The sequence below is a fragment of the Camelus ferus genome, chromosome 1 (genome assembly GCF_009834535.1).
Source record: "Camelus ferus isolate YT-003-E chromosome 1, BCGSAC_Cfer_1.0, whole genome shotgun sequence".
NCBI classification, from domain to species: Eukaryota; Metazoa; Chordata; class Mammalia; order Artiodactyla; family Camelidae; genus Camelus; species Camelus ferus.
In genome coordinates this window covers 110225138-110234100 of record NC_045696.1, presented here as the reverse complement: position 1 = coordinate 110234100, position 8963 = coordinate 110225138, and the positions used below count along the sequence as shown (strand labels likewise).

General features: G+C 46.1%; 1 protein-coding gene across 1 annotated transcript in view; it reads left to right on the top strand.

The window, feature by feature from the left end:
- The first annotated feature begins 220 nt into the window (after positions 1-220).
- Positions 221-8963, top strand: part of TMEM108 (transmembrane protein 108) — a 291098-nt gene continuing 282355 nt past the window's right edge. Inside the window, 1 exon segment of the mRNA XM_032488230.1 lies at positions 221-342. The gene's annotated coding sequence lies outside the window, so the exon portion shown is untranslated.

Sequence of the window (8963 nt, the reverse complement as noted above, 5' to 3'; positions counted from 1 at the left end):
TTGATCTAGTAATTGATCAATCAGCCCCCCAAACAGAAACTCAGCCCTTTGTGCCTGTCTCGCACCGGCTCTACTCGGTAGCAACCGAACCCCCAGGGACATCGGAGCCGGCGCTGCCGAGGGCAATTTGGTGATTGGCTGGCCCAACCACGTGACCGGCGCTCGTCCTCCCGTGCTACTGGATTGGCTCTCGCGGACGCTGACGGACAGGCCCGGGGCGGGCCGAAGCCCGGTCGGAGGGGCGCGCGCGGGGGCGCGAAGGCGCGAGAACGCGAGTGCGCGTGCGCGAGCGGCGGGGCTTTCTCCAGAGCCGTCGGAGGGAGCCGGAGCGCTTCTCCCGAGGTAAGCACCGCGGCGGGAAGGCCCCCCTGCCCTTCTGCGGCCGGGTGCGGGGAACGGGGCTGGGGGAGGGCTGGAGTCTGTAAGCCCCGGGAGCCTCGCTTCAGGGAGGATGCAGACCCGGGCTCAGCCATCCTCCTCGGTGCCTCGGTTTCCCTTTTTCTACCCTCTAATGCACCTCACCATCCTTCTCACCGCGGTGACGGGTGCACCCGAGGGGAGTTGCCCACCTGGCAGCCTCGCCTCCGCCTTTGTTCCCCGCCCGGAGGGATGCTGGTATTGGGCCCCCTCCCCAGGTAAAAGGTGAAGGGTGGTGGGGCGGGGGCGTCTCGGGCGCCAGACCTGGGGTAGGGCCCGGGAGAAGATGGCTTTAATGCAGTGGGACCTGTCACAGGTGAGAACGAAGGGAAAAAAAATGTAGTGTCACTTTGGCCAAGCCGCGGGACTCGAACTAATCTGGCGGCTGCGAGCGAAGCCGAATTCTTAGCGCAGCTGTGAGGGCGGGGGTGGGGGCAGGACCGGTGGGCCGAGCCCAGGTGCGCCGCTGGAAGGCTTCTCCGGACCTGCACGCCAGCTCTCACCCCAGAGTTGCACCGAAATTGAACGCTTTCAGCCTGCCGAAGAAATCCTGAGATTCGTTCAGAGGAGGAAAATAAAAAAAGAAATGTTTTCCTTAAAGCAGTTGGGTACTGGTATAAGAGGTCTAAATGAGAAGCTACAATGAGAAATTACAGATGCAGCGAAACTGATGACTGCTAATTGTGAGGAGGGAGATGCCTGCAGTGAACTGCAGACCAGACCATCACACTGAGATTCTCCTTCGAGAAAATCTTTTTTTTTGGAGGGGGGATAGGGGATTATCTCTGTAAACTTAGGTTTTTCTGGCTGCCTAAGCAAGTAATGACATATTTTCAGCATGTAAATAGGCTGTAGGGAGGAGGGAAGACAAAGTCTAAATTACACCCATTTAGATCTTAATTCTTTGAAAAGTGCGTGTTTAAAGAAGATCCCTTGGATGCCAAAAGCAGCGTGGGGGCGGGGCGAGGGAACGGGGACGGGGAATGTCTCCTTTAAGTCATACTTTAAAAAGGAAGGCATCGCCTGCCTCTCTTTCCCTCTCCATTTCCCCAGACCTGCAATAGCAAGGGCATACTGTACGTCTTATAATGAAATATAAAAAGTCCCTTCAGTTTTCCACTGGTTAATTTGTTGAATATACCCAGCAGTCTCCTCGGTAAGAAATGGTTCAACTAACTGTCATTAGGAGGATTTTGCTGTATTCTGGAGTTTCACTGTCATCCATTTAGAACTCATTCTGGTAGGAGATGGACGAGAATCTTTCTTACTGATTCCTCAGAGACATCCTGACACTGCTTCAAAGGCCTTTTATTACGCTTACCTTCCCCACACAAAGTTTTGTTTCTTTAGGACTTTTGCAAACATCCAAGACACACCCCTTGCCTGTGAAAAGCCTGCACTTGCTAAGAAATCAATTTACTTGGTAAATTAAAGCAAATTGAAGACGGAACACTTAGATTTGTTAGGGGGAATCAGAATTAACACTTATCAGCTGCAGCAAATCAACTTCTGGTGGTTTTCTGGGATGAATGAAAGTGACAGAGGACGTGCTGCAGAGCTTGTTGGGAATATAACAGACGACCCTCGTAAAGTGAAATCTGTCACCTGGTTGGGACATAAAGCAAATTAGTGGGAAGACTTTTACGATTTGTCTGTGTTTTGTTTTTGAGCTGGTATGCAGTGGAGGAAGGAATTCTAAGGCTGGAGTAGGTGGTATAGTTTGAAAAGGTACATGCTTTTGTGTCAAGAGAGAAAAATGTCACTTTTGTTATATAAACTACACAAAGGGCAAGCAGTGTTTATGTTGAGCCTGTGGAAGGGCGGCAGGGGTTTTGAAAAGGTTGAGAAACACTTAGTGTACACTAGGGAAGACGGGAAGATTGGCAGCCTTAGTTCATTTTGAGGGAAGCAACATACCTTGGTGACCTACGGGACAAGGTTTTATTCTCTGATTCAATAAAAACCCACTAGTGTTGGCTTTCAAAGCAACAACAAAATCATTTCCTTTCTGCTTTTTCTGTCCCCTGGGTCAGGGACAGGGAGGACAGAGAGTGAATGAGAGAGATTAGAGTCCGACCTGCATGCCTAAGCAGTAGGGTCCTTTGAGCAGGATCTATGTCACATTGTGTAAATCTAAGAGCCTTCACGTTGCGAGGGCTCTGAGCACCTGCCCTCGGTCGCTTGCTGTAAGATGGAGGGGGATAACATTTGCCACAGGTTGGGGACGGGTGAGATCATCTGATACAGAAGCGCTGGGGGAAAGGAGAGCTCGAAGTGTTTAATTCAGCTGCTTGCCTTTGGAGCCTTGAGGAAGCATTTCCAGGCAGAGTGACCTCACAATTGGCTAGCTTGGCTGGGCTTTCTGTGGCTTCTCGAAAACCTGCCCTCCATCAGGGGGTCCCTGTGAAGTTCCGTGTCTTAGGTGGTTAGCATCATTTATGCTTGTAATGTGCTCTAGAAAAGAAAGGCTCACAAAGACACCAATCTAGACTGCCATTCTTTCAGGTCCTTGGCACGTCACCCACAGGCTTCCAGAAAACAAGTTGTGCCCTCCCTGCCAGTAGATGGCACTCCTGTCTCTGGGAATTCCTGGAGAAGATGAAATACAGGGCTGGCAAACCAGTGGTGTGTAGCCTCTAGTCTAGAAGATTTTGAAAGACTGTGTCAGTTCCCAAAGATAATCTTTAAAAAATTTTTTTTAAAGTTCTGAAAGCCGAGATGTTTATATAAGGTAGGAGAAATGTGTGTTGAGGCATGAATGTGATTACTTTGCTGGTTGTGTGTGGGAAAAGACAAGGGAAAGCTGACAATTAAGCATCATACCACAGTTTTGAAAGCACTTGGCATACATGATGGTTAATTGAATGTGAGGCTGAAATCAATTCAGTCAAAATTACTGACAACTTCATAGTTTCTATCTCTTTGCTAATAAAACTAGTCTACAAACATGAATGGGACTGTGGAAGTACATGTGACCTTCAAACCTGACCAGTATTCAGTAATTACATGCTTTGAAGATAGTGGTGAGGGTATTAGTAAAAGTAATGCTCATTAAGTAGTTACTGTATCTCAGGGCTGTCCACACAAGGTCAAAGTTGTTTCTGAATCAGTTTCTTCTAAAACTTAAAAATTCCTAACATGTGTTTTAAGATTGTCTCAGCTAATTCTGTCCTTTTGAGATTGTAACAACAATCCAAATCTTGAACTTTGGTTTTATTGACCTTACTAGCCAGAGTTCGTTCATCCATTCCCCTCTTTTGAAATATCTGTTTTTCTATTTTTTGTAACTGACTGTTCTTTGAGGTGGATTTTGTAGCCATGGTATTTGAGGGAGGTGGTGCACTTGCCAGTGAGGGTGCAGTGTATACAGTCTTTGACCCTGCCCGAGGCAGAGAGCACTGCTGCTGGGAGTCATTACCCCAGTCACCTGCTTCCTCCTGCCGTTCCCGTCCTGCAACTCAGCTTATTTGAGGTTTATTTTTGTCTTTCTTCAAGTGAACTGATGAGCTAGTTTTCCCTACAAATGTCGAATCCTAAAATCCTGCTGGTCCTAGGTGGCAGAGATCATGACAGTCCACTAACATTGTCTCATTTTGTGTCCTCAGATAAATTTCTTTGCCTTTTTGAACCTCAGTTTTCTCACCCGGTCACTGGGATTGGTGAGATGTGGTGTTTGCCTCTTAAAAAATCCCTTCCAAGCCTACAATTCTGTGGTCAGCTGATTTTCATTAGAGATTTTTGACAGATCTGAAAAATTCTCATCTAGAAGGTATTTTCATGCTGTGAATCTAGGGCAAGAAGAAATCTCACTGATTTCTTCTCAGAGAAATGATTGTGCATTGTCTTAGAACTGTAATCATTTAGAGTTGGAAGAAACCCTTGAGATGGTTTCATTCAACCTTCTCGTTTTGTAGACAGGGAGTTTCAGCTCAGAGCTGAGTGACTTGATGGAGCTAACACAGCTGCTTAGTGACAGAGAATGAGTTAGAGAACTCGGACCCAGCCTCAGGCTCATCTCAATCTTGCCTTCTCCAATGCTGCGCTTCTTCACCTGCCATCAGTACGCAGAATATGCTGTGTCTACAAGGCTGGAGCCAAGAAAATTCTGAGTAATTCCTTAATGTAGGATTTTAAAGCCACAGCATGAATAGTGTTGAGTTTGGGCAGAAATTCAAGGTCAGGCTTCCCTTTGCAACTCATTCTTTTCTTCACTGACTGTTCCTGAGCAAGATTTTTTACTGGGCATCCTTGGGTTTTTTAAAACTTTTCTACATAAACTTTCCTATGAGAAAAATATTTTAGCACCCTACAAGAGTCATTCCCCAACCAGATGTTCTTAAATTGGGTCCATGGACTCTTTTGAGGGCTATGTGGCTAGAGGAGTATTTCCATATATTGGCTTCCTTTCTAATCTTATATATTTTCTCTGTGCACCTAACAGATTATTCTAAGGAGCTCCTTAGACTTCAGTAGACTGCCAAGTAGGGGAGGGGGCAGTTCATGGCACAAAAATAGGTTAAAAATTCTACAGTCTAGAATAGATTCTGGGAAATTGCCTGGGTGGGAGAATTTTTGAGGTGTTAAACACACTATGGTGGAGACAGTTGGGGGTGGAGTATAGAAGTAAACCTATAGAAGTTCTTAGAACATTTTACCTTGATTAAAATGCTTGAACATGCTCAACAAATGAAGATGCTAATAATAGCATTTTATCCATCTTAATGATGTATATGCAAGTATTGATTTCCATTTACCATTCTTTGCTCGATAAGTACTCCTTCCTAATTTCACCAGAACACTTTGAAATTTATGTTGCTTTCTTGGAGCCTTGCGTACTAAGAGGCTTCTTTCTTCCCCAGTCTGATTTGATTTCCAGGTTAGTCAATGCCTTTCTGACTTAGGACTTGGAGTTTGGACTCTTGTCTTTCACTGCTGAGGCCCTACATTTCACTTTCTGCTATTAGCTCCTAGGACTCACCACGATCTCAGAGATGCAATATAATTTAAGTGTCAGGGATAAAAAATCTTGAGGTTCCTTTATTTGTCCCCAGGGATGATCACAGAGATCACTGCTCCTCCTCAGGTAATTATTTTCTTTCCCTTTTTTATTTGCAACCCCAAGTTCTCTCTTTTTCTAATTGTTCCCAAATAGGAGTGACTTGGTGCATATATATTGAATATAAAAACTGTTGTTTTTGCCATGAGATACACAGAAGTTAATTTGTGCTCAAGTCACATTTTGGACGTGTGAGACATAACTTTGGTGGAGATCACTACGTTTTGAAGAACTTCTGTTTGAAAATCTCTTGATGTCTGTCCTGTGACCCTTTACTTACATTTGGTACCACGGTGACCCATGTTGATGTATGCTGCCTTCTGGTACCTTTTTAGATTTGGGCCAGAGTAATATTTATTCTTGCTTTAGCAGAAGAATAAAAATTACCCTTTCTTCTTGAGAAAGTTAACAACTGAATTTATGTAATAACAGGAAGAAAAGTCAAATTTCTACTTCCTATCCCAGCACACTGAGTTATTGTGAGATTTTGGGAGCATCATTGACTTCTCTGAGTTTGTTTCCTTGTCTGGAAAATAAGAGGAGAGAGCAGTGACCACTTAAATTCTTTCTAATTCCAAAATCATGCGGCTATATAAAATTCTGTTACCTACACTAAACATATCCTGACAGTGCTGGCTAGTTGGGAGTTCATTTATGATCAGAGTCAATCCAGGATAATAATTATTTATATCTGCAAATCTCTTTGTGGTATGCAAAAATATTCTCAAATTGTTCATCTCTTTTCTGCTTGAAGTGTGCTCAGAGAAAAGCAGCATCAGTATCACCTAGGAGCTCGCTAGTCCTGCAGCCTCAGGTCTCAGCGAGGAGCTGCTGAGTGGGAATCTGCATTGTATCACGATGACCATGTGCTGTCGTGCACAGAGAAGTCTGAGAAGTGCTTCTTTGAGCCTCACATTGACCCACACAGGTCGATAAGGGAAGCAGGGTATTTAACAGATGAGGAAACCGGGAAACTAGATCTCAGAGTTGTTAAGTAACTAAGTCCAGTTTTCTGTGCTAGTGTCTCACCGAGAACTACGTACTGTAACACTGATGTTGACTTCTTGGTTGGGCTGGTGTTAGGCTTGTGTGACAGAGACTGATTCTTAGCTGCCCAGCAAACCCATGGGCTTAGGTGTGGCTGTGTAACTGAGTTCTAGCCTAAAGAATGTGAGTGGAGGTGGAAAGGTGTTGTGGTCCTCTTCTAGGGGGAAACACAAAAAGAGAGCTCCCATGGGAGGCTCTCCATGCTGCTTTATACTCCTCGCAGGCTGGAGTGGAGAGGGCCCCTTGGGTGAGCTTGGAAGGTATGTTTAAGGCTGGCAGGACTGTTGTCAGCCTGGGTCAGGGATCAGGGAGGGCCACTCTATCGATTGATTACTTGTCTGCTACGTACACAGGAACCAGAAATAATCTTTTGTTGAGCTTGAGCCATTGTATGTGTTTGGGCCTATGTAGTAAGCACTTAGCCTACTCTAAGAAATTCTTTGGAGCTGTGGCTTGGGACTTGAAGTTGTGGATCTTTTGGCCTAATACATTCATTCATTTTTCGTCTTTGGTAGTTGGCGATCGATCAGTTGTGGTCCAACATGCAGGAGTGAGTGAGTGGTGAAAGGCAGCAGAGCTGATGGGTGGTGAGGATGTAAGTGCGTTTGAAGGCTCTCACTCCCTCTACTCCAGGGTAAGTCAAAGGCATTTCTCTGCCATTATTCTGGTTTTACTCTTGTCTCAACAGCCCCTTGGAGTCAGCACAATGGGGTGCCCTGACTGTGAAAGGTTCCAAAAGCCTTTAGTGATTCAGTTCATAGACACCATTCAGATCACCACTTACAAAGTTAAAATCGTGGTCAGGGTGGTAGGATGGAATCTGTGTGTGGAAATATTGCAACACAAGAATTTTTCATGACTTTGTATGGAGTGCTATTTACATGGAGGGTGGGGGCCTTCCTGAGATATACTGTTGAGAAGAGAGCTAGGCCCAGTCGCCTTTTTCTTGTCACCATATCTGCTCTCTCCTCTCTCGTCCTTCCCCTCCTCCCCCCAGTGGATCACTTTGCTTAACTTTTCCTGCGTTAATCACTTTTTTCGGGGTTGGGGGGACAACTTACCAGAGAGCTGCTGACTCCCAGCTTGGTGGATAATAGCACTATTAAAGCACCTGGTTCTGCCCGTTCCATCTCATTTTATCCAGTCTCACTGGAAGTCACATGTCCGTCCCCTCCTCATCTATTTGCAGTCCCTAGTGCAGTGGATGGGAGTGTTATAACCAAAGCTGGCTTTGGATTTTCATTTGTACTGAAGATTTTTGAGACCAGAGGGAGAAATCCACTGTTGGGTGTGCCCTTCTCAGAGGTCAGGCAGAGCTCCGGGAGGAGGGGTGCAAAGGGCGTCCCATCTTGTCTGAGCTCTCCACTTATAGAGCTTAAGCTAAAACCAGCCTCCTTGAAAAGAAAAATTATAATTAATACAGATCTAAGCATAACTCAGGATGGTTAGGAGAGAGGGGACCAGGAGGTTTAAAAAAAGGACTCAGCTGGAAAACCAGGTGGAGTTCAGTACTGTGGAGCCTTGTCAGACAATGTCCATTACCCAGGCTCAGACAGAGGGCACCCAGAAAGGCCAATGTCCTCCGGTGCCTCACATGGCTCAGTAATGAGTACAATTTACTGAACAAAATAGACCATTAGGGGCTGGAGAGCTAAGGAGATTCCCATGAGCGTCCATCATCACTGCTCTGGCGTGATCCACGTGCTTAGTGATGAGCAAGGCAGAGGAAGGCAGCTGCAGAGCAAGTCAACAGCTAAAGGGTCCAGGTGAGCAGGCAGACACAGAACCCTGCTCAGTGCTCGGGGGTCGCTAAGGAAAAGACCTGGTCCTCACCAGGCTTTCTCGTTAGAGGAAAGGAGCTGGACTTCGCTAGCTTTCTCCCTTCCCTCGGTGGCTCCCATATGTCTTCCAGTTTAAAAGTAACAAGTATAGCCTGCCAGGAATAGCACTCAACTGGCATGTTTCTGGGTAAACACCATACAAGGATCAAATTATAGAGGGAGCCATTCTTTAACTATTGATTAGGGGTCACAGGGAGTCTTGCTGGAGGTGCCAGAGGATCGAGGGTCGCATCCTCGGCACTGTCGTCGTGTCCTTGTTGTGGACGCTGCCCTGTGCACTGTACCATGTTTAGCAGCATCCTTGGCCTCTACCCACTAGATGCTGGTAGCGCTTCCCCCTTCAGTCATGACAGTCAGAAATGTCTCCAGACACTGCCAACCCTCCGTGGGGGGCAGGGGAGGGACGCCACCCCCGCCTGAGAACCGGCTGCTGGAGGCATTCTGTGATTTTCTCCTGCTCTTTGTTGTTCCGGGAATGTATTTTAATCACTGAGCCTCATTTTGCTACAATTTCCCTACCTGTAAAATAGACACAGCATTAATAACAGCCTAAGGAAGGGATGTGTATGCAGTGTGTGACTACTTGGGAGCTCAGGAAATGC